The sequence below is a fragment of the Lepisosteus platostomus genome, chromosome 8, assembly GCF_059453375.1.
Source record: "Lepisosteus platostomus isolate fLepPlt1 chromosome 8, fLepPlt1.hap1, whole genome shotgun sequence".
Lineage (NCBI taxonomy): Eukaryota > Metazoa > Chordata > Actinopteri > Semionotiformes > Lepisosteidae > Lepisosteus > Lepisosteus platostomus.
In genome coordinates this window covers 28,699,365-28,725,041 of record NC_142618.1, presented here as the reverse complement: position 1 = coordinate 28,725,041, position 25,677 = coordinate 28,699,365, and the positions used below count along the sequence as shown (strand labels likewise).

The window sequence follows — 25,677 nt, the reverse complement described above, 5'->3', positions numbered from 1 at the left end:
TTCTGTCTACTCTGTTTGACATATTTTTATTTTTCTTGTCATTGCAAAGTTTAAAATGAAATTCTTTATATACTTACAAAGCTACAAGATATTTTAAAATTGCTCTGTTGCTAAGGGTTCTTTAAACATTGGACAAAAACGCCATATTGTCTATCTAGCATCTGTTTTAAAAGTAAAATAATAATATAAGAAAATAAATATTATTAATACTTATCATTTTCAATATTATGTAATGCTCTCAGTTTATTTTAACAATCAAATTATTTATATATAAAAGGAATCACAATATCATCTCCACTAAATGGTTATTTTTTAGCATTGTTTCTTCCATAGACTGAATGGGGCCTAACAGTACTTGTAACATTATATGCGTTCATTGATAATATTTATCAAAATGTAAACAATAAAAAATGTTGAATTTTTAATGCTTCTATATATGTATAATCTTCAATAGAAAAATACAAGGATCAGAAACATACATGAACTCATATTTTAGTAACAGTTTAGTTCAAGAAAACTTATGTTTACCCTAAGACAACAAAATCAAGCTTTGTTAGCCTTTAATATATTTTCATACAAGAACATAAACTAATGTACATATATAATATGTACATATATATATATAATTTCAAAACAATCAGTGCATATCTAAATTGACTATTTTCAATAACAATAATAATTGATTCACATATTACATTTGTAAATAACTGTATTAGTATCAACATTAAAATGAAACTAAAATATTGAGACTTAGAAGACCTTTGAACAAAAATATAGCAACAAAAATATAACTTTTCTAACTTAAAAGGATTAGGGTCATAGTTATCATGGTTTAAACCTGACAGATGTTTAAAGTCATATACACTTTAAAACTGTGACCTTTTCTGTCAAAATCCAGATCCCTACAAATACTGTATGAGTTTCAGATCTTAGATTAAACTGTTTGCTTATGTTTCTGCATACTGTATATCAGAATATTACAACAAACATGACTGCATCACATTTTATAACTATCTAATCTATCCTGAGATTTATTCTTCTAACACTCTTAATTTTGTGGCTATTTTAATACCTAGATTTAGTACCTCAAAGAAAAAACCACCACCACCACATAAAAAATCCAAATAATACAATGAAGGTAAATAAGTAGTACAGTTATTTGTAGGGTTGCTGTTAGGACCAAAATATGTGACTTCAGAAGCAGTACAATAATTCTTAGTTAAATCTTCATGATAGTCATTGTTTTCATTATCTGTTATGAAAAATGCTTTTGAAATTGACCCCCCCTCCCCCCCAAGCAAAAACTTTTCTTCCAAGCAGTGAAAAGCTGGTAACCTACAGTACGTAAAAAGAGACACCTACTTGAACTCTCCATGCTTTCTTCCTCATCAACCCATGTAGCAGCTTCTTTACATATCCAGCCACAAGATGTTTCTCACGTGAGGGTGATCAACTCTAAAACCTGATTCATGCTAACGTTACACTATCAATTCCACAGACAGAAATGTATAAAATCAAAGAGTCAAAGTGGATAAAAGAGGCTCCCTGCTTTTCTCTCCTTTTCCTAAGTCTCCCTCCTTTACAAATGCTTCACATCCTGCACAGTGTCAGGTTTCTATTACGCCATCATTCTGCCCCCCCCATACACACACAAATGTCCACTGGCAAATAACCCCAATCCAATGGTTAGACACAAGGACAGTTAGCTGCTAAAATTAATTAATATCCCAGCACTGTAAATTAGTTAGTCCATCCATTAAAATCATTTTTGATTCCACACAACATACTGTACTAATTTTCCAGTGCACAGAAACTTTGCATCCTATAGTATTTTCTGAGTTGAAATGTATCTCATCATCACAGTGGTCCCATATGTTACTTGTATGGGAATTATGTCTGTTGTTCCCCTTCATAAGAGTACACACACATACAGTATCAGCAGTAGTATGTACTGTAGTAGCATACAGTAATTTGATTTTGAGGGTGATTCCTTTTTTGTACTCAGTCAACATAAAAGCCTTATAATGTGTGCAAAACATGGTAAGCAACCAAAGAAATGCACAATACATATTAACTAGGAAAACTATAATAAGAACAGGAATATTTGGCATGCCTTTAAAAGCACATTTGAAAGTAAAAGCACATATATGTTTACTTAACAGGTAGAATGAGTGATATCAAGTGTCAAAATATTTATACGTTCAGTCCAGGCACATAGCCAGGACATATACTCTCAGCCAGGCTCTGTACTGTCTATTCCATTTTGTCTAGTCATTCACAGCAAAGTTGTTTACACTCTGCATTCTTTGTGAAGTTTCAAGCATTAAATCCATCAAAACATCCATGAAACATACAGATGATGCAAAACATTTTCATATACAATTCAAAGCATATAGTTCTTATTCTAGAACCATAATTGTACATAGAAACAAATTCAACAAATATGTATATGGTAGGCAATAACACTAGAGATGGAAATAAACATATAAACATTATAAATTACATATAAACTTTTTTTTACATGTGAAAAGCTCTTCTACAGGATATCAGTGAGTGGTACCTTTGAAGCTACACAACTATTTCCCTGGAGCCTTACATTTTTAAAAAGTTATTTTTTTAAAAATGCTTTGGATTGCCACTGACAACAAAAAAGGCGGGGATCTGTGCAGGCAGGTCACATACTTAATAAAACTCATGATCAATAATAAAAAAACTCAGCATCATCTCATAAAACTTTAAAATATAAAAAACAACCCCTCATTTTCCTTAGCAGCATGAAAAGATCTTGTGCCACTTGTTTGCCTGATTGGATTCTGAAGCTCAATTTAATCTAAAGATTGAGAAATAGAAAAATGTCAGGTGCCTGGAATGTCAGGGGTACATGTATTCCAGTTGCTGATGGCAGCCCTTGAAGTCTCCTCAAGCAACTTTACTCTGAGGAAGTCCCGAATAGCACTTCCGTCCCCCAAAGTAAGCATCTAATTGATTTTTTAACAAAAAAACAAGAATAATCTCAGCTATTGTTATTATTTTTGACTTGATGAGTAGACACAACAACATTAACAGCTTTCTTCATTATGTTTACAAATTCCTTCAAATTGTCAGACTATGCGATAAAGCTGTCACTCTTCCAGAAAAAAAATCGACATCTTTTATCTTACATGTTATATTCTTTACAACATGTTTCCTTTCATTGCTTTATGTCATGATTGTATTTCTGAAAATACAAGGATGTACAGTGCCTTGCGAAAGTATTCGGCCCCCTTGAACTTTTCAACCTTTTGCCACATTTCAGGCTTCAAACATAAAGATATAAATTTTTTATTTTATGTGAAGAATCACCAACAAGTGGGACACAATTGTGAAGTGGAACGAAATCTATTGGATTTTTGAAACTTTTTTAACTAATAAAAAAATGAAAAGTGGGGCGTGCAAAATTATTCGGCCCCTTTACTTTCAGTGCAGCAAACTCACTCCAGAAGTTCAGCGAGGATCTCTGAATGATCCAATGTTGTCCTAAATGACTGATGGTGATAAATAGAATCCACCTGTGTGTAATCAAGTCTCTGTATAAATGCACCTGCTCTGTGATAGTCTCAAGGTTCTGTTGAAAGCGCAGAGAGCATCATGAAGACCAAGGAACACACCAGGCAGGTCCGTAATACTGTTGTGGAGAAGTTTAAAGCCGGATTTGGATACAAAAAGATTTCCCAAGCTTCAAACATCCCAAGGAGCACTGTGCAAGCGATCATCTTGAAATGGAAGGAGTATCAGACCACTGCAAATCTACCAAGACCTGGCCGTCCCTCTAAACTTTCAGCTCAGACAAGGAGAAGACTGATCAGAGATGCAGCCAAGAGGCCCATGATCACTCTGGATGAACTGCAGAGAACTACAGCTGAGGTGGGAGAGTCTGTCCATAGGACAACAATCAGTCTTACACTGCACAAATCTGGCCTTTATGGAAGAGTGGCAAGAAGAAAGCCATTTCTCAAAGATATCCATAAAAAGTCTCGTCTAAAGTTTGCCACAAGCCACCTGGGAGACACCCCAAACATGTGGAAGAAGGTGCTCTGGTCAGATGAAACCAAATCGAACTTTTTGGCCAAAATGCAAAACGATATGTTTGGCGTAAAAGCAACACAGCTCATCACCCTCAACACACCATCCCCACTGTCAAACATGGTGGTGGCAGCATCATGGTTTGGGCCTGCTTTTCTTCAGCAGGGACAGGGAAGATGGTTAAAATTGAGGGGAAGATGGATGCAGCCAAATACAGGACCATTCTGGATGAAAACCTGTTGGAGTCTGCAAAAGACCTGAAACTGGGACGGAGATTTATCTTCCAACAAGACAATGATCCCAAACATACAGCAAAATCTACAAAGGAATGGTTCACAAATAAACGTATCCAGGTGTTTGAATGGCCAAGTCAAAGTCCAGACCTGAATCCAATCGAGAATCTGTGGAAAGAGCTGAAAACTGCTGTTCACAAACGCTCTCCATCCAACCTCACTGAGCTCGAGCTGTTTTGCAAGGAAGAATGGGCAAGAATTTCAGTCTCTCGATGTGCAAAACTGATAGAGACATACCCCAAGCGACTTGCAGCTGTAATCGCAGCAAAAGGTGGCTCTACAAAGTATTAACGCAAGGGGGCCGAATAATTTTGCACGCCCCACTTTTCATTTTTTTATTAGTTAAAAAAGTTTCAAAAATCCAATAGATTTCGTTCCACTTCACAATTGTGTCCCACTTGTTGGTGATTCTTCACATAAAATAAAAAATTTATATCTTTATGTTTGAAGCCTGAAATGTGGCAAAAGGTTGAAAAGTTCAAGGGGGCCAAATACTTTCGCAAGGCACTGTACAACACGTACTGTATACACATGCTTTGCAATTGATCTGAAAAGGGTCATTATTAAAACACATCACAAAATAATATTGCTTTGAGGTTTGGATCACAGTTCCCATTTTTATTGAATACGAAAGAAGCAAGTAAAATACTAGAGTACCTTTCTTTAATGTGTGAGGAGATTAGGTTTTAATTTCCACATTTGAAAGAAATTGTCACATTCTGTAAGTTTCCACACTCCAATGAGCACAAAATTGAAAAGGCACATGTTGGAATTTTTTTGTCAAAAAGCCAATGGGATTTTGGTTCTCTAGGTGAAACCAAAAGGGGAAAGGGAACAAAGAGTACATAACATGTCTGTTGCACACTCCTGGGATATGACCTACATATTTTAAGTTTTAATGGCTCTGAATGTGTCCCTGAAGCAAGGCAACTGATCTGAGTCAAGCAATGCAAGTGAAATAACAGTGCAAGACACGAGGTGCACCACTGGAACTGGAAAAAAATCAAATTAGTCTGTTTTCGGTGAGTAAGAAATTCACACAAACCTCATTAATTGCAGAATATAACTCATTTTGCAACAAAATATAAGAAGGTGTTAGTTCCACAGGTAGTGTAAGATGGACTGAGGATGTTAAGAAGCCTCAATCCTGTGTAGGCCTGCCCACTAAAGTTTGTAGTCCTTCTAACTAAGGACGATGCTACTTTTCCCAGAAGGCAACTTGACAAACAGCAGCTATCTTAAACCCTATGTTATGAGGAGCAAATGTTTTCAGTTGAGTCTTTCACAGAGTCTGAAAGAGCATGGCAAAGAATTTTCTGGAAAGTCATTTGATTCGAAAACAGGTGGACAGAGTGCTTGTTTGTGTTTGCTGAGTGGTTAGCAAGTAGTTTCTCCATTTATCCTAACTAAACCTAACCTAAGAACTAAAAGTGTAGTGTAAATTAGGTGGAACTAAGCAGCGGTTTGATTTGTAAGGTGAACCACATGAGAGAGAAATAAAACAGGGAAGCTGCAAGCAGCATAGTGTGGCAGCAGGCTAGGTATCCAAGCAAAGCAGGCAAACAGATTTCAGGGTAAAAACTAGAGAGGATTGAAGCTGGGACGACACTGCAGAAGCACAAAGGGATTGCCCATGAGATGAGGTCAAAGCAAGCCAGAGTCTAAGCTGAGATACAGTAAACAACATAGAAAGGAACAAGGACAGGGGTGATCTGAGAGAATCCAAAGCAAGCATGAGACAGGAGACATGGGAACTATAAATTCGAGAGACTCCAAGTCGCTCTCAAACAGAGCACACTCTATACTGGAGCCTCGCGTACTCTGAAATGTCCTGCACCACCTGAGGTGGCTGTGGTGTAAATTGCTCGTAGTTCAATATCAGCAATGGAGACCTCTGTAAGGTACTTTTTGTCTCTGACTCTCTTTACACCATAAAATACAATATTATAATATTAATAGCTAAAGCAGTTAAAGTACAAATAATAACTTTCCAGACAATCCAGACAAGAAATGCTGCCTAGAATAAAAGTATTATTTATTTTTCATCTAGCATGCTTTCCAAATAAACTCTAGTCACTTCAATGCATTATTTTGTATTTAGATAAGCAAACAATAAAAGCAAACAAAATATTTCACAGTATTTATTAGAATTCAAGACTAAATAAAGAAGTTTCTCTACAGCAGGATATTGATGGTTTTGTAACATAAAAAACAACTGTTTTCTTAACACAATGTCTTAAAGGGTTTAAGAGCAGTTGCTCACTGAATATATTATTCATAGGAACAAGCAATAGGTTTATTCCATGCTAAAAAGAGAAGAAAGAAAACACAACGTTTCGGTCGTGGAGCGTTCTTCAGGTGTGAGCCTTCTTCACCTCTCACACCTGAAGAAGGCTCCACGGCTGAAATGTTGTGTTTTCTTTCTTCTCTTTTCAGCATGGAATAAACCTATTGCTTGCTCCTTTGCAGCCTACGCAAGCTGACGCAACTACCCACCTGAACTATATTATTCATATCTGTGCAATGACACCAAGGACATACATATGGAGATTCAGAGGTCAGACAGAAAGGGTTCACTTAATTGATCCCTAATCCCCATCTTCCTGAGGGACACAAATTACATAATTTCTCTTAAAGATAGATTTTAGCTATATTTTAGTCATTACTATACAGTATCATTTAATTTATTAAATTGCTTTTCTTCGCCCCCCCCCCCCACCCTAGATTTCCTAGCTTTCATTAACATAGGATTATTTTGGGTTCCATGGTTACTTTATTCTGAGGCGAGAACTCCAACATGTACCAGGACATTTAGACACCTGGTTCTTTCTGCTAAGAGCCTCAAACCTGGCCAAAAATTAACTTTCCAGCATAACAGTGATCTATAGCGTATATTCAAATTAGCAAAGGAACAGTTAACTGCAAACAAAATTAATGTTCCATCTCAATTTAGACATCTCGGTTTCCCTGAAACAAAGTTTTGAGAAATACTTCATAGAGGAATGATCATACATTTCCCCTCTGAAGTGCCAGAACCACATAGCAACTACAGGCTGTATTTAGTTCAAGCCCTGCAAGAGAAAGATTTACAAAATACTAACTACAGGGCTGTGAATAAACATGAACCTCATGATTTGGGGATTTAAATATTTATGACAAAAATGACCTTGCTCTGTGCAATGATATTAAGGTTACTATAGAACATTTTTTATCCAATTGGTTAAACGTCTGTTATTTGCTGTTTATTGTTTCTATTTCTTCAGGGGTATGAATAATGTTGGAGGGCACTGTGTAGAATGCTCAAGGGAACAATTGCCAGGTATTTGAAATCAACATGCAATGCATTACCATGTTTTACTTAAATATTCAAGTAGTAGAGATGTCACAAAATGTACAGGTCAATAAGAGTGATGTCTTCTTTGACATAGCTTAAATAAAATAGTGAGCTGTGCTACTATGGTCTAGCTTGAAAGTTTTCTGTGACCATTAAGTTATTTGCAATGCATTCTCTTCCTCTCCACATACACAGTAATAAATGAGTAGGTAGTATTTAATTGAATAAAATATTTACAACCTTGTAATACAGCCTTGTGGACTGATGTCCTCTCCAGAGTGAGAGCAGACATTTGCCCTTAGGCCCCAGTCTTCTGAAATAGGCTACAAAATTTGACCTTTTCTTTTCATACAATTGCTGTACTACTTGTGCATATAGATATAATATGGATTCAGTATTACTTGCTTAATATCTCTTATCTTGCATATCTGACAAGCTCTAGTCTAAAATACCTTCTGTCACATACAGTATCAAATCTTGCTCACATATAAACCAGGTTTTAGCATCTTTAAGCACTGAGGCAAATAAGAAAGAGGAACTATCTCTGGTCCCTGACTTGGATTAGTATTATTGGTACCTTTTTACTTTTTATTTCTTTATTATCCAAACCCTAACTATTAAACAAAATCAAAAACATGTTAATTAATTCAAATGTTTACATCTTTATATGCATGCAAATCTCAATAATATCTGATGTAACCAACCTTGAACCTTCAAAGATTACTACAAATTCTAGGCAAAGATGAAAAAAATATCTCAGTTTACATAATAGCTCAAGCACCACCATGTGATTATATGTGTAACCCAAAGGCAAACTGAAAAAAGAGCCTATACAGTATATTGACCCAAAGGCCAAAACAAGCCATATATACACTGCTATACAGCAGTCTTACCAGAGGTCATGTGTTAGAGGAATACTTGGAGGCATTTCAGTCAACACTCATTCTCCACCATGCATTTTTATAAAGAAGACCTACCCCTTCCCTGCACTACTGCCCTTATTCTAGCTTGATTGAGGCTCTATCCACTGAGCTGACTTGAACTAAGCCCAAGGCCAAGACTTATATCATTCCAGCAGTGTCTATCACAGGAAGCTGAAGTCACAAAGTCAGCAGGCATTTGCCGCAAATGCCCACAGATGATCTTTGAAGAATGAAGCAGAAGACTGGGTTCACAACTGCATTCACGTATAATAATCTGTGACTGGCTCCGAGAACTTCAGCTTGACTGGTGAGCAATTCAGCTGACACTGCCTTGTTCACATCATAACTGTAAGATAATATCGATGATGGGCATTTTGCCATGAGTGTAACTATTTGAAAGTCTTTATCATGTGATACAGGCTGCGATGTTCATTTTGTTAAATTTCTCAGAAATAAGAAAAAAAAGCATTTAAGAATACTTATTTGTAACAGGGTTTTGCATGAGTGAAAAAGAGCTCAGAAAGTTATCAAAGAGTATTATATACAAATGTTTAATCATTGATTAGGTTAGGACATAATAGCAAATATAATCATGTATTTTAAGAATAAAGTAAGCATAGAAAGACTTGAACACACGGCTGCTCTCAGGATGGGTTGACACTCTACCATTACCACATCTTCAGATGTGGGAGGAAACTAGTGTGCAAAAAGAACTTCTATGTATGCATGGAGAAAACATGCAAACTCCATAAAGAAGGAACGCCAGCTTGGAGTCAAACCTAGTACCCAAAACCTTCAAGGCAGCAGTAATAACCACCAAGTCAAAATGCAATCACAATAATTAATATATATTATTTCCATATTCTTATTAAATACAGTATATTGTGCAATCATTAGGCAGCTTAATTGCATCTTTATTGATGCAATCACATCTTTTACACATCTTTATTGATGTGTAAATGGAATCCATTCATCTATTTTCTAACTGCTTTTTCCAGTTCTGGTTGCAGGGAAGCCAGAGCATATCTCTGCTAGCAACAGGCGCAAGGTAGGGTACACCCTGGATGGGACACGAGTCGATCACAGAGCAGGCGATCCCAGAAACCGATTAATCTATGAGTACTCTATGTTTTTGGACTGTGGGAGGAAAACGGAGCGATCAGAAGAAACCCATATGAACCAGGGGAGAACATACAAACTCCACGCAGACAGCACCCTAGATGAGGAACTGAACCCAGGGCCCCAACACTGTGAAGCAGCAATGCCAATCACCGCACCGCTGTGCCTCCCCAGATCCAAAATTGATACATTAAAATCCTGTCAAAACTCTCATAATAAACATTATTTGACAATTTTATTAATACTTTGAAATCCTGAGCTTAGACTTCGTTCAAATTGTATTCATATCTTCATTCTTTAAGGTTTGGCTTTGCAAACGAAATAGACGGACTCACGGATCTGCATAGTTTTAATTCATCACTGTATTCTACATATAGGTTTATACAGGAAAAATATATAGCAAAAAAAAACTGGAAGGATGGAGAAGAGTCCCTATAAGAAGTGTGTTGTTTAGTTTTTTTAATGAAATTCAAATGTTTGCCTAAGCCATAAACAGTATTTTTTTAGTGAATGAGCACAGCCCTATATGAGTTGTGTTGAGTGAAAGTACAAAGGTATATGCAAGGACAGATTTTGAGGTGTTCTAATAAATTTGCACTCTATTTTGTGCATTTATTCAGATTAACTACTGATGAAGTCTCCGGATCCTTTCACATGTAAGCAATTCCTCAATTTAATTTTCCATGTTCCTTCAATATAGTATGACCTATATTGGTTAGTATGCAGCTCCATACTAAACTAGCACACTAGGTAAATACCAGTTGCAGTTAATGCATCTGCTGAAATCAGTTCCCAAATGTTCTCAATTGCAATGATCCCAAAGTAACAGCTGCTGCCCTCTAGAGGTTACTAAGATACAGAACTAAGTTTGTACAACTCTTGCTATATACAAAGTAATTCAGTACCATACTAAGTGGAACACTGGATCACTGTGGGAAAGCTCTGAATGTAGCAGTATCTAATTATTGAAATGTTACTATGGAATATTTTTATTCATTCAGTGCTGGGATATACAGTATGTTGGAATATTCAACTGAAATTGTGCTCCTACCACAATACATCTACATCTCATGTACTAATCATGGATGAAGGTGTTGTTAATGTTACAACTACTAATTCACAGCGAGCCTGCGTTTTTGTATATATATAGAAATAAATAAATGACTTAAAGTCTGGCTAGTTTCACTCTGACATACTTTGGACATCACAGACTGCAGCAATACTTTATATACTCAGACTGAGTCATTGTGTTGCTTGACCACACAATCCCATAATGGTAACCCCTTTACTACAAATTCTGTTTGGCTAATTTACTGAAAACCTTGTACTATAGGCATCATTTTACAGAAAGTGCAAATTCAATACATTTAAATAGGATTCCTACTTAAACTAAGACAGCTGTTTGACCACCACTTAATTCTGTTATGCATAGTCTAACAGTATCTCTTACCCATACTATTAACTGCCCCTACCAAAAACTGTTAGGTCAACTAAGTCAACATGCTTCAAAATAGGGCTCGTGCTTATACCAAGATGTCTGCCTGTCATTTTTTGAAAACCAGCCAATGTACTTAAAATTTGGCAGGATTCATCACACTAAACCGCTTGGCAAAATGAGCTCTGTATTGCTAACTGCTCTTCTTCAAAATTCACCTGGCAGCGAGCTCCATTTGCTTACTGTTCACTCACAAAGTAAAGAATAGGGATTTGCTTAGTAAACTTTAAAAATGCTTACAGTTTTCTAGTTAGGAATTTCACTCCTGATCTGCCAAAAACCAGGTGAAAATGGTCTAATTGTGCAATTTTCATGTTGGAATTGGTATGCATTTACTTTATTTTTAACTTCATTAGGACTATGATCTAATGTAACATGAACTGTAAAACATGCACTGGTGCCAACCACAAAATGATATGGTATATTTATTTAAAGACATAAAGTGTTTGGAATTATAATCAAGGTTGTTTAGGCCAAAAAGTATTTCAAATAAAAATCTTTAATCACACCTTCTTTGAAACATTAAAAGAAAAGAGCCACAGGAAAAATGCATTTGACTCCTGATAATTCACATTATAAATACAACTGGTACTGCTGAAATACATTATAAAACGCAATTTTAAAGTAATTTCTAGAAGAAAACATTCTAAGGAGATTTTTTTTTCCCATGAACAGGGTTCTTAACTTGTTATTTGACATAGAAGCATATTCTTTTTATAAACGAAACCTCAGACTTCAATATTTCAAATTAATCATTAAGAGTTCCACACACCAAGATTGAAAATGTAAAATTAATAAGAACATAAACATCCTCCTTTTTTAAACATACAAAACTGAAACAAAATAAAAGGTTTTTTATTATTATTTTGTATTATTACTTAGGTATACTATACATGCGTAGCAACTTGATTACATCACATTTTATTCACATTTACAAACTTTCCAAAATGGCTTTACACTTTACACTGGATGTTTAAGTTGAGTCTTTACGTCACTAAATGGTGATAACTGCCACCATCAGAATAATACCTATGGATAAGCAATTTTGTAGATGATATACCTGAATTTCAGGGTACAGATCATACAGCAAATAGAGTCTGTACCCAAACTGTTCCCTCTCCTCATACTTAACCAGTATTAATGCCTTTGGTATTTTTCAGTCTGCCACCAGACACAACACTAGTTTCAACTGTCAGCTGCCAAATGTTATTTAAATAAGACGGGCTTTCTGTCAGTTAGCTGAACAATGCACATTGACAGACATAAAAACAAATTATGTTATGATCACTAAAACATGACTAATATGGAAAGTAAACTTCTCAAATATCCTTAACTGAAAGTATTGAGTGGAGGTCTCCTTCCTCCGTAGAGTTTATGCTGGAAATGGAAATAACTAATAAACAAATACATAGTAATAATATACCATATTAAAATATTACAATATTTCACATGCCTGGTAAACAACAATATAAGTTGGATTTGCAATAATCAACATGCAGAGAACAAAATCTAGAATACATTTTTTCTCTCTACATTTAAGTACAGTAGTAGCACCCAAATTCTAATTATAATCACAATTATAATTTGCTTCACAACAAATCATGTTTCTAAGTTTCAGATATAAATAACAAAACAAAAAAATCAACACAAACACAATGCACAAAGGACTAAAATATATTTATTTTTACCTGCAAGCCAGATCTGAAGAAAATCTTCCCTGGCTCTTTGACCAGTGGAAGACATGAAGAGACACCTCTGAGACAAAGCCTGTATCTTAGCAGAATCTCAGTGTTTCAGCCTGAGGATGAGCATGAGACACTATCACTGTCCTAGGATTGGCGAGTGTGCATCTTTGCATGTGAAGGGGGGGATGGGTAGCTTAATATTTTGCAACAAACACGTGATATTTCGTAATAGTAAAGTTTTAATGTTGAGTGTCTTTGGCTCTTAGTTAAGTACAAATGATTTATTCTTAGCAAATAGTTTCTTAAAATTGAAAAGCAAATTATTTTATTCAAATATCAAGTAATAGGACACGTTGCTACTCTCTAAACGTGATTTTAGGCTCAGATTCTACAAGAATGGAAATACTCATGTCAAATGACTGCAAATTATACACTTGTAGCATAAAAACTGATTTATTCCATAATTTAAAATAATATTGCAATAATGTTATAAATGGAGGTACATAAGATTTATTGCTATATAAACTTGTGATTTGGGTTAAAAAGCATATGTATATGCAAGACGTTATTATTACAATAAATCTGTCAATATCATTAAGCATGGGCAGAGCTATTTAATCTATAGTTTAATATGAAGTGTTAATAATTTAATAACACAATCCAGAAAATGTTCAGTACATTAAAAACAAGTATTTTAGGTTTTTTGTTCATTTCCCAGACAAGGGAGTTTCTAACCATCTGTAACCATTCACTCGTAAGCAACCCTAGTCCTTGCTGCACAATTTAGATATGCCTTTCAATTAGAACCTATTTAACCTTGAAAATCCAGTTGATTTGTCTCCTTAACCACCTAATAGATAGAATAAAAACCTATTAACACGTGGTACACGGGTACCAAGGTTGCCTACTCTTGGTTTATACCAGTGCTTCCCAGCCTTGGTCCTGGAAGATCTTCTGTTTTTTGCTATACCCAAACTCTTAATCTCAGGCTAATTGATTTCAGTTTTCTATTTGTGACCAATTGCTATATTTTTTTCACCTTGCGGTAGGAATCAAATCCTGCAGACACAGTTTTTTCTACAGGACTAGGGCTGGAATTCCTAGTCTATATATACGTTTGTAGTATACAACCATTATACAGGTACCTCTGAGGTCATAATGTTCCATTACATAAAAATGAAATCATATGTGAATGCTGCACATTGGTGGTGGTGGAGGGGAGTCCCCATGACCTCTAAAGCGCTTTGAGTGGAGTGTTTAGAAAAGCGCTATATAAGTGTAAGCAATTATTAATTATTATTATATCATTGCCTAGGATTAAAACAACAGTAAAATGTATACATAATAATGATTGTCATGCCTGTGTGGGCAGCAGCTCACTATCCTTGGTTGCCCAAGGACACGGTAATATCCACAAAAAATCTTAAACCAGGAAACTCAGACCCTGAGATCTGGAACCTAACACCCAAAACATGCCTGAAGTCCTGAATACTAGCACCAATCCAGTGGTTGTTTTCCCACAGCTGCCAGCTTGGAGGTTCCCCAATTCCTTCCCTCTGTCTGCCAAAGCTCAACTACAACTCTATTCCTCATTGCGTCCTGAGTGCCTTCACCTTTGCTTTCTCTGTCAGCTGCCCAGGATCACCGAGTCCCTGTAGTAGGATCCCTTCCCTTCAGCAACTGCCGTGTAATCTATGGATCAGTCATCCCACTTGATAAAATATGATGAATCTATAGGTCTTCTACAATGTATAAAGTATTATTGCAATATTCCACAGAGCATGTAAAATACATTAATTTAAATAACCGCATATACAGAAAATCAATATTAATGTACATATGTGAAGACAACACTTTGCCTCAGATGATGATACTGTGTGGGTGTTTGTGTGAATTTTCTGGCACAATTTATTAATAGTACCAGTAAATTGCGTGAGTTTTGTTTTGGGCTATTAGGAATCAATCGGCTAACAAGCAGACGTCACAAAGATTCAAAACCTACTGAATGCATGTATTAATACATAACATGCGTACATTTTAAAAAAACAAAGCAAATACTTGAAACAGTCTTCCTATATAGAAACACCAGATTTCTTATGTGAGGGCTACCAGGATATAATAAAAATCAAGATTATGAAGAAATAAAAACAGAAGGATTATGGATATAGTATACCATCAATTATACCAACTTGTTAATCATTTCAGAACTCATAATTAAATACTATTACTTAGATAAAATAAATTGATATCAAACATGTATTAGGATAGCAATTGAATTCTTGAGATTGATAATGTTAAATAAAGAATTATACAGATCCTCAACTCCAGCACAGAAGGAACAGCTGATGGGGTCCAATCTGTCCAATCTGTGCTCTGCTGGCCCAATGTCAACCAGTCCTAGTGCTGCTTGGAATGTTAAGGAGAGAGAGAGACAAAGTTTTGCTGTAGCCTCATGCTGAGGAGTTGGTCCTCTTCAGTAGGACCTCTTGGTTAGTGTTGAGCTAAATGAGGATAAAGTTCATGCACAAGGGTGAATGGTTGGTCAAGGTGAGTCACTTCTGAAGGAAGAAAGTGAGTTGCTTACGTGTGGCCTTGTGCCCAATCTCCAACATGGAGGACCTGGCGCCCGACGTGGGAAACAAACCCACTACCCTGAGATTATGAGTCTCAGGCTCTACCAGCAGAGCTAGCCAGGGCCTAAAATACAACAAATACGGTTGTTGAAAGGTCACCATGCCCTACAGGTCCCTGATTGGTTGGTCATCTTTTGGATGATTGACTCACAATCTGTGGCTTAAAGACCAATGCCCAGATGTTCCTATAACTCTCTGCTAGACATCCAGGAGCGAAGAGTGGGCATCCATCATGGGAACCACTGTCCTAGGTTCTGTCACTGTTCCTGAGAGATGCTCCTTATCAAAAAGCTGATCTTTGCTTGCATTCCAGCATGCAAGCATTAATAGGCTATTCTGTGGTTCAGAATACGGAGAGGGGCCTCATTGAAAAATCCACAGCAACACTTAATTCTGTGGTTTACTAAAAGCATTATGGCTACAACTGCATGAAAGAGTACTTCATACTAACCTTTGGCATAGTTAAAGTGGCATCTCAGCCCTTCTTAAATAAAAGTCAAATCATATACTGTACATTATGATCGTCTTAACATATGTTCTTCTAATTTACCAGAAAATAATTAAAAATAATTTGTGAATATAAACTGTAAAATCTAAAGGTTCAGATATGGTCCCTTAAATTAGGATAATAGGATTTTAATAGATCCATTTTAACCGATTTTGGATATTTTAGAAAAGGATAACATTCTACATGAAGATGTGATGGCTATGGTAAAACACATTATTTAATTTATATTATTTAACTGTCAACAGCATTATTGTTATTGTATCACAGGAACCATTTTCCTGAGGGCAAACTGATTATCTCATACATTTCCTGTGAAGTAGGCAGATTGCTCATACTTTGCTCAATGGGAAAATCCAGTTACGTATTTGACTGTTTACTACTGTTTACTAAAATGTTTCTAAACATCTAAGTACCAAACTGCTGGTAACTGTATTACCTCATTACAGTAACATACTGTACGTCTACCATAAAATAACCCTTTGCTAAATTCTGCAGATAGTTTGATAAAAGTGCATTTTATATTAATTTAAGGTTAAGTAGCAAAATAAGGCAAAAACAACTCTGGGCTTTACAATATACATAGAATCCCCTTGATTTTCTAGTGAGTGTAAGTACATAGCTGTCACACCCTCTGCAGCCAGAGGGCACTCCTTCTATGTCCTGTCTCTTGTTTCCGGTGCTTTGCTGTCCTTCCAGTGTTTCTCTCCCTCTGGGGCTATATATTTCTGGGTCTTTCATTTGCCTTCGCTCAGCATTGTCGTTCAGATGTCCTGAGACCCGCCTAGCACCAGGTCGCTCCACGTCCACTACCGGAGGGCATAGGTTTCTATATGGCATTTCCTGAACAGCTGAGCCCGGGCTAACCCCCGTCTCGCCGCTACGCATAGGGTCTTTTCGCTCTCCTGTCATTCCACGGTTCGCCCTTTCCGACATCCGTGACAGAATGCTGAACCTTTTTCAACCCCGCAAGCGGCGTCTTTTGTTTTTTCCGCTGCCTTTTTTCTTCTCCGGGCTTTTTTTTTCAGTTCTTCTATTCTAATCGCAGGATGCTACTCCTGACCCGTGTCTGTAAGCAGGTCATTCTGTGTTATGCCATCCTGACACACTCCTGAATACCTGGCTTTCCTCGGGTCGTCTCTCCCGGCATCCGTGATTGAATGTTGAGCTGGCTCTCCCATCCTTATTGCTGGATATCACTCCGGTCTTCCGTGTCTGTGAGCGGGTCCTGTGCCTGGCTTTCCTCGGGCTGTCCACTCCGATATCAGCGTTAGTTTGGTGAGCCTTTTCCCGTTCCTCCATTCTTTTCGCTGGATATCTCTCCGGACATCCGTGCCTGTGAGGGGACTACGGTCTGGCTTTCCTCAGGTTGTCCACTCCGATATCCGTGTTAGAATGTGATCGTGCCTATTGCCCAGTCTGCTGTATTTTTCCCAGGGTTTTTTCTTTTTTATTCTTGTTTTTGCCTGGTGTTTTGATTTTTCACTTCCCCTCCTATTTGGTCCCCCCTGCTCCCTGTGTCTCGGAACTTCTGGTTCCTACCTGTTTTTGTTGTTTGTCACCCTGGTCTCCCAGGTTTATGTTTGTTGTGGTTTGTGCTTGTGTACTTGTCTTTTTTGTTTTTAGTCTCTGGAGCTCTACTCAACCCCGCCTTCCTCTACCCAATAAAGGTTTATACCCTGGAGGAGGGGGCAGCTCTCAGCCGTGGACTCCCGGAGGTTTCCTTTCAGTTAAATGAGGTCTTTCCTCCCCCCAGTGCTGTGCAGCTCATTTATTTGTTTGGGCGTCAGGAGCCGCCCATTAAGGGGGGGGTACTGTCACACCCTCTGCAGCCAGAGGGCACTCCTTCTATGTCCTGTCTCTTGTTTCCGGTGCTTTGCTGTCCTTCCAGTGTTTCTCTCCCTTTGGGGCTATATATTTCTTGGTCTTTCATTTGCCTTCGCTCAGCATTGACATTCGGATGTCCTGAGACCCGCCTAGCACTAGGTCGCCCCATGTCCGCTACCTGAGGGCATAGGTTTCTATACGACATTTCCTGAACAGCTGAGCCCAGGCTAACCCCCGTCTCGCCACTACACATAGGGTCTTTTCGCTCTCCTGTCATTCCACGGTTCGCCCTTTCCGACATCCATGACAGTAGCTTTCAAAGGTGAAAATGTCACTCTAAGTTAGGGTATATGTTGGTATATGGTGTCTGGTTTTTATTTATAAAGTAATTCATCAGGAATGGATGTGATAGGCAGAACCTATTTGAGATACTGTACTGGGTGCATACAGAGAGTCTGGGTACTTAAAATAGCAACAAAACCATGAACAAGATAAATCACCTGCATATTTCTTTTTAAATCTTGTTCTTAAATATTGTACCATTCAAATATTTTCCTTCTGAAATTTGGGTTCATTATATAGGAGAATGAGTCATTCAAGAATAAAGACATTTTGAAAACGTTAAATTTGCCAGCTTGTGGTTACCATTTTCTTTTAGACATTACATTTATGACCTGTGACAGAGTGGGTTTTTGGGCTGCCTTTCGCTGGCTTCTGGTAGAAGTAGAGAGCCGAAGCACAGTCTCTGAGATGTGTTAGCCGTCAAATTTAAACTAATAGTGAGAGACTCTTGGGCACTGATTGCGAAGTTATATGAATGTCCGCTGTCTTGCAGCTGATGCCGGGATTCTGAGGCGAACACAAGGGGAATTGTGTTTTATAGGGTTCTCTAATGAGGATCCGGGTGGTGTTAATACCCATTCTCATGCAAAACTGGTTAGAGAGGGAACAGCTGGAGGGCCCTCTAATGGTGTGCAGTGGAAAAACTTTTCACACTGTCACAGGGCCTATGCTGCAAAAATAGAGAATATGGATGATTCTTTATCATCCTAATCTCGGAAATTAGAAAGCTATTGAAAATTAACATAATATATGGTTTTGTACAATATGCCTCCAGGTTATGCTCCATGTAACCATAAACTTTACGAGGAATAAGCAAGTTTCTAATAACGGATGGATTTAGGTAATATACAGTATACAGTCGCATAAATAACCCCTGGAAAATGTCAAATTCGGAGCTAAGGCTATGTTTTATTTCTACCATCATCAATAAAACCTGCTGAATTAAAGAGAAAACCCACTTAAATATTGTTACATTATTGGAAGTGGTTATTGAAATATCTTAAGAATCTAGAGACAATAACTAACACCTGAGTACTGTCAACATTTGTGGTTCTTGAGAACTTCAAAGCAAGAAAGGAACTGGAGTGTTTGGTATCTGATTGGGCTGACTGGAAGAGGGTCTGAGACAAACCAATCAAAGGGATGTCTGGTTTGTCTGGGTTAATTAAGTTCTGGGTAAATGATTAAGAGCAATCAGCAGTTGAGTAACAGAGGATAAAAACAGGCAGGTAGAGAGAGAGGGAGAAGGAGCAGGGAGAGGAGAAAGCAAGATATAATGGAAAAGGAGAAGCTAGGTGGGGGTCTTTGTTCCAATCAGCTTTTAAGACCAGATTTGATTTATGTATTTGGACCTTCTTAAGAGAACTTACCATTATGTTGTTTTTAGGAAACTCAGATTTCCTATACAGAGAATCCATAGGTTAAAAACATAATGGTTTGTGTATAAGGAACATAAGTTTCCCTTTCACTTTGTAACATCCACATTTATGGAAAGAGATACAGTATTTAACTTTTGGTTTTCTGAAGGATGGTATATCTCTATTTTTGGGTCTGGTAGGCATCATTTAATATTTGTTTTTCTGGTCAGGATGTTAGCCTTCAAGACTTCAAGACTTCTTGTTTGTAAATAGTGTAACTTCTATGTTGTATGTTTATGTTGTGTGTTGTTTTGTTTGTATTCTTTTAACTAAAGCTGTGTCAGAGAACACAGAAGCCTCTAAGTATAGCATCTACTCAGGTATATGCTTGGTCAAATCTTTACTTTGGGAGGTTATGATTATGTATTTGTAATTATTGATTATCCAAATCAATCTGTTTCTGGTAATCGCTTTTTTGTAACTTCAATATTTGTCATATTTTCACAGTCAAAGAGAAACATAAATAGTATCCATGTTCATCTGTGTTTATCCTGTGGCTCTTGCCCATTTTTGTCTTTGTGCTTTTACAAGAACAAGTATCATTCATAGACTATTTTCTGAAAAACTATTGTACAATGCTCATTGCTCGTGGTACAATAATGTATTGTCCATGACAGCTAGGTCACTTAATTTTAATTTACCAGTGATTTTTTTCAAGTAATTGTGCTGGAAAGCTGAAAAACATTTTACATCAAAAATTCTCATTACTGTTCCTGTTTATATTACAAAAATATACATAACCAAATCAAATATATCATAATCAAGTTTAATAGATCAGGACGAGCGTGATTGTAAGAAACAACTGAAAGAACAGGAAGAAAGGTGCAGTGCTAAAGATTCTAAGGAGCTGGTGGTCATGCTGGGCTAACAGGCCTATAGAACTTGGCAAATTGTGTGGTAGGAAATACTGTACTGTACTGTAAGGGGTGGTATAGTAATATACAGGGATCAGACAGATGTACTGCATGGTAACTTCCTTTGCCTGACTCCAGATAGGATACAGCTGCACATCTTCTCGCTGTATATGATTGGACTGTAGGCATCTTAAAGTAAATTAAAATGAACATCTTTTGCTTTAAAAGCTGCCAAAAGGACAACTAAAATCTACCAAACTCTAGGCTTCATTGTACAAATCAAGAAGAACACTTCAGGCATAGAAATGCTGAGAGGGGAAAGAGTCCTGTGTGTGAGAGAGACAACACTTTGAGGGAAAAGGCAAAAGTTGAAAGAAAAGCAGAACATCTGGAGAGGGAAGGGAAGTGATCAGTCTTCAGCAAAAAAACAGAAGATATATGATCCTGACCCAAAATATACAATTTCACAATATACCCATAATAAAGTACATAATGTAATCACTGAGAGTATATAATCAACTCATTAAATTGTTTTGTTGTGTTAACCAATCATTTTATTTGAATTCTGGACATTTTGCATATTGTGCTTCCTCTCAGCATTCCATCCTCCAGAAAATACAAATATTCACAATGTCCACAAGTTCACAGATCAAATACTAACAAATACATTAAACCCCAAAGAATTTATATCATTCCTCATTAAAACATACAAACATTGTTACATTTTAACATACTTCTATTATGCCCACCCACACACAAAAAAATCACTGTACTACTGTGGAAATTAGTAGCACTTACTAAAAAACAGCAGAAGTCACCTTAGTGACCATTATCTGATGCACTCCTTTAAGGAAATTATTTCTCCTCAGAGCAAGCTACACTGTATAAAAAGGATTTCACTATCTTTTCTGGGTCACATATTTCAGGCTATGATAGTAAGATGCTAGATGATAACAGTGTGCTCCTTTGGGGATGATCTTTTGTGTGTCTAGAAAAATATTATCTGACAAATTCCTGGGTACTCTGTCAAAGGGGTCACGAAGGGTCCTTCCAAACATTATATCCTCAATTCACTCTTGGGCTACCATCGTGTACAGCCATCTGCTGTTGGTTATAAATAATTTAATTCATAATTGTCTCATATTCCACTCCATTGAAGGTAACCATAAATGTTGATCAGATTCCCATTAAAACTTTGCTTCAGGGCTCCAACTTTGTGAAGGTGCAAGGTACTAAAATAATTTAAGTATTAAAATTGTTAGACTAAATTAAATTATTATTTCATTTGCTATTTTTTATATCAAGTTTGAATGTTCTAAAAAATGCTTTGATATGTACATATTCATATATAGCAGCATAAAAATGCAAACACTCTTCCCCTATTTAAAATAAGGGAAAATGTTTTTATAAGGTTTCATGTCAGCTATGCTTAAACAATTATTAAAGCAGAAACAATAAGTAATACTTACAGTAACTGACTGACTGATGTAAATAATAACAAAATAAACACCTATTATTATTCAATTAACCAACAGCCAAGATGGACATTTTATTTTGGTTTCCAATATTTGTTAATACTGAATAATTGTAATGTTAAAACCAAAAAGGACTAAATAATTAATAATACTTATCTTTGCCTATGCTTTTGGCAAAGTTCAGTTGGCAGAGAGAGAACTATTGGCTCCTTTACTTTGTACAGATTTAAGAATGTAACTTATTTGTATATGCTGAAGCTAATGCCATGGCTTGTTTCAATAAATGGATGGAAGAGAGCCTTGAATCACTTATTTACTAGCAAGCAAACTAACTAGAATGGTCAACACAATCCTGTATGGTTAGCTATCGCCAAAATGCATGTTGATCAAAATGTTAATGAAAGAGTCTCACAATGGCAAGTTGACAGTTAGGTTAAAAAAATAGCTTGACTCATTTATTTGCAATGTGTCCCATCTGGGACCACAACAACCACAATAAACAAAACACAAAAGATAACAGAAATGCAGACACAGTACAAAAAACTAGACCATACACATTAGCCAGTTAGCTTAATATTTCTAGAACTCTCCTTCCTGAGTCACTATTACTGACTAAACATTTTGCAGCATCCCTTTGTATACGTTTGAGCCATACCATTATCAATGGAATAACATGAATCATAAAACAGACAAACATCAAACATACATAATCAATCTAGATTGTTACACACTTAATTAAAGACCAACAACACAGTATAATACAGACATACTGTACATCAAATCTTTCATAATACATACACATTTTATGTGTCACTTCAACCCCCTCCCATTTGCATTGGTAAATTCCCACTGCCGTCTCCACAGGCATATAGGAGGCCTACTAAAAGCATACTGTAGGTCCTTTTTCTCCTTAGGGTTCGTTAGGAGGAAGTTGGAAGTTAGGCCTGAAAACAGTTTCTTCACTCTTAAACCTAGTAAACATGCTTGCAAACCAATACAAATTAAAGTGGGGGTATATTGCTACCTTTCCTCTATACCTGCTTTAAAGTATTAATTGTTATCCAGTATCCTTACCCTACCTCTGTCTCCAATTTGTTCTTGCAACTTGTGCACCCACAGCATGAGAAAACATGGGTAAGTAACTGTGTAAACCAGCAAAACTACCACAAAGTTTGCCATCTTAAGCTTGCTAATAAGAAAGAAAGTAATAGGTAAATTAGTGACAATTCACTATTTTTATGGCATGGCTTCCTGATACTGACACCCACATCTTACTGACAGGCTTGGAATCCAAATGCTAGGAGGATGGTGATCTCCAGAGGCTGGAGGAGATTTCCAAAGAGGTGGAATTCAAAGGATGTCAGAAAAGTCAGGCAAGGCTGAGGAAGGATGGAGATAGTGAAGGAAAATATCCAGTGAAGGAGGTTCAGGACTAAAAAGAAGGTGAACGCAGTCATCATGGCAGCAATGGACTGGGAAACTATGCTGCTATGAGTGAATGTAGCTGGAGAAATGGAGACACTCATCCATTGTAGAGCAGGAGAATGATATTCTCTGGCAAATCAGGTTTGGGTCTGATTAGGAAGTTTTCAGGTAGATTCAGGCAGAGTGAAACGTTTGCAGATGTAGGCCAGTACTGAGAAAGCACTGCTGAATGTCAGAAAGCAGCTCAATGACAGAGCACCATCCCAATGGTACAATAAGGTTTCAATACAGATGAATGTTCACTAAAGCACTTATTATCCCTCATTTGGATGAGGGAGGTTGAGATAATGGGGCCGAAGTTATGCACTGGCATGGCATCTACTCATCAATTTTCTAATCTCTTCATCCAATTCTTCATCAGAGCCTATCTCAGCAAGCAAAAGGCACTAGCAGGATACAGCTGGGAAGGAATGCCAGTCCATCACAGGGCACACACAGACACACACACCAATTAACACCAGAGACAATTTTCCAACAATCCAATTAGCCTACCAGTATGTCTTTGAACTGTGGGAGGAACCCAGAGCACCTGGAGGATACCCAAGCAAACATGGGGAGAACATACAAACTTTTTGCAGATAGCACTCCAGGTCTGCACTTAAACCCAGAGCCCCAGTGCTGCAACGTAGAAATGCTAACCACTGAACCACAAAGCCAAAACCTATAAATGTTTAAATCTTTAATTTCTTAAATACACAACAATAACTTATTTTTTTATTCCAAGAGTTTAACTAAAAATACAAAAATGAAAACCGAAAAAAATACAATTAGAAAAATTAATATTTTACACAGCTTCTTTGCTTTTTACACAGGGAGATAAAATATAATTAGAAAAACAAAGCTTTGTGTTGTATGTGCCTGGGGATGTCATGTTCTTTAAGATCATAAACTGAGACTTGATTTTTATGACATTGGGCCTTAAGGTTTGATTATTAAAATAAGTGAATGCACAAAACACATGTTCTGGAATAGTAGAATACGACATGTCACAGGAATTTTGAAATGTCTCAAAAATAAGTATTGATCATTCAAGGAATATATACTGTATATACTATATATTATACAGTATGATGGAAATATACCCACATCCTTGATTTATACTTTTGATTAAGAAATTCCACTTAATAAACTACAAATATTATTTTCCTTTTTTATTCCAATCAAAAGCATACAATTTTATTAAAGTTACTAAATATTGCTTTTGCATTTGGGAATGACTTTTTGAACTCGGGTAGCCCACTCCTTCTAAAAAACACATCTATTTTTTGAGGTTCTGTTTTTAAAGAACAGAAGTTGAAATGTTGATCTGTTTAAGTTCTTATAGCTATGCCTTAGGCATAAATACCAGTCTGATCACTTTTAACATTTACCTAGACATGTTTTACTCTGTGTTCTCTTCCCTATTGTAATGCAGAAAGAAAAGAGGTTATGTATAATTAATACTAATGTATAATCCGGGGATCTTATTTACTAAGAGCTCAATTTAAATTCCGCCTAAGAATGGGAATCATTAGTACATATTGAAAGGATACATTAGAAGCTTAAAAAATACAGCATCTACATACAGTTGTTGAAGGTGACATTAGTCATCTTGGTTCTCCTATTGAAATAATCTACTATACATTCTACATTTAAAAATATATACCAGGGATGACCTGGTCCTGATTTACAGTAGTTGTACCAATTACAAGTTAATGAAAACTTGATAATCAAAATGTATCACAAGATTTCAGAGAAACCTAAAGACTTCCTGGATTTTAGTTCTTCTTGACCCAGGCTGACCTCCCTTGACATTGTTAGTTCAGCATACTGTAACTGGAAACATTAATTTCTCACTAACTATTATTATTTTTAAACAATGACAACTGCGGCACCGTGGCATGAGGGCATTGCTGCCTCACAGCCTGGGGCCCTGGGTTTAATTCCAAACCTGGGGAGCTGTCTGTGTGGAGTTTGTATGTTCTCCCCAAATTCACATGGCTTTCCTCCAGATGCTCCAGTTTTTCTCTCACAATCAATTAACATATGGGTAGGTTAAGTGGCTACTGGGAAAACTGGCCCTAAGGGTGAGTCTGTGTCTGTGTGTGCCCTGTGATGGTCTGACATCCCACAAAGGGTGGATCACACCTTCATCCTGTCGCTTGCTGGGATCAGCTCTGGCTCCTCTGTGACCCCGAGTTGGAAGAAGCAGTTAGAAAATGGATGGATGAATTTACGGATACCTTTG

At 36.8% G+C, this 25,677-nt stretch overlaps 1 protein-coding gene across 2 annotated transcripts in view; it reads right to left on the bottom strand.

Annotated features, from left to right (window-relative positions):
* The window catches only part of gjc2 (gap junction protein gamma 2), a 63,712-nt gene that overhangs the window by 24,047 nt on the left and 13,988 nt on the right, over window positions 1-25,677 (bottom strand). Inside the window, exon 1 of one of the 2 annotated variants that reach the window (XM_088643055.1) lies at window positions 1,363-1,575. The exons of the other annotated variant lie outside the window; for it this stretch is intronic. The gene's annotated coding sequence lies outside the window, so the exon portion shown is untranslated. Of the gene's footprint in view, window positions 1-1,362; window positions 1,576-25,677 lie in introns of those variants that run through there. 2 annotated transcript variants of the gene reach the window in all.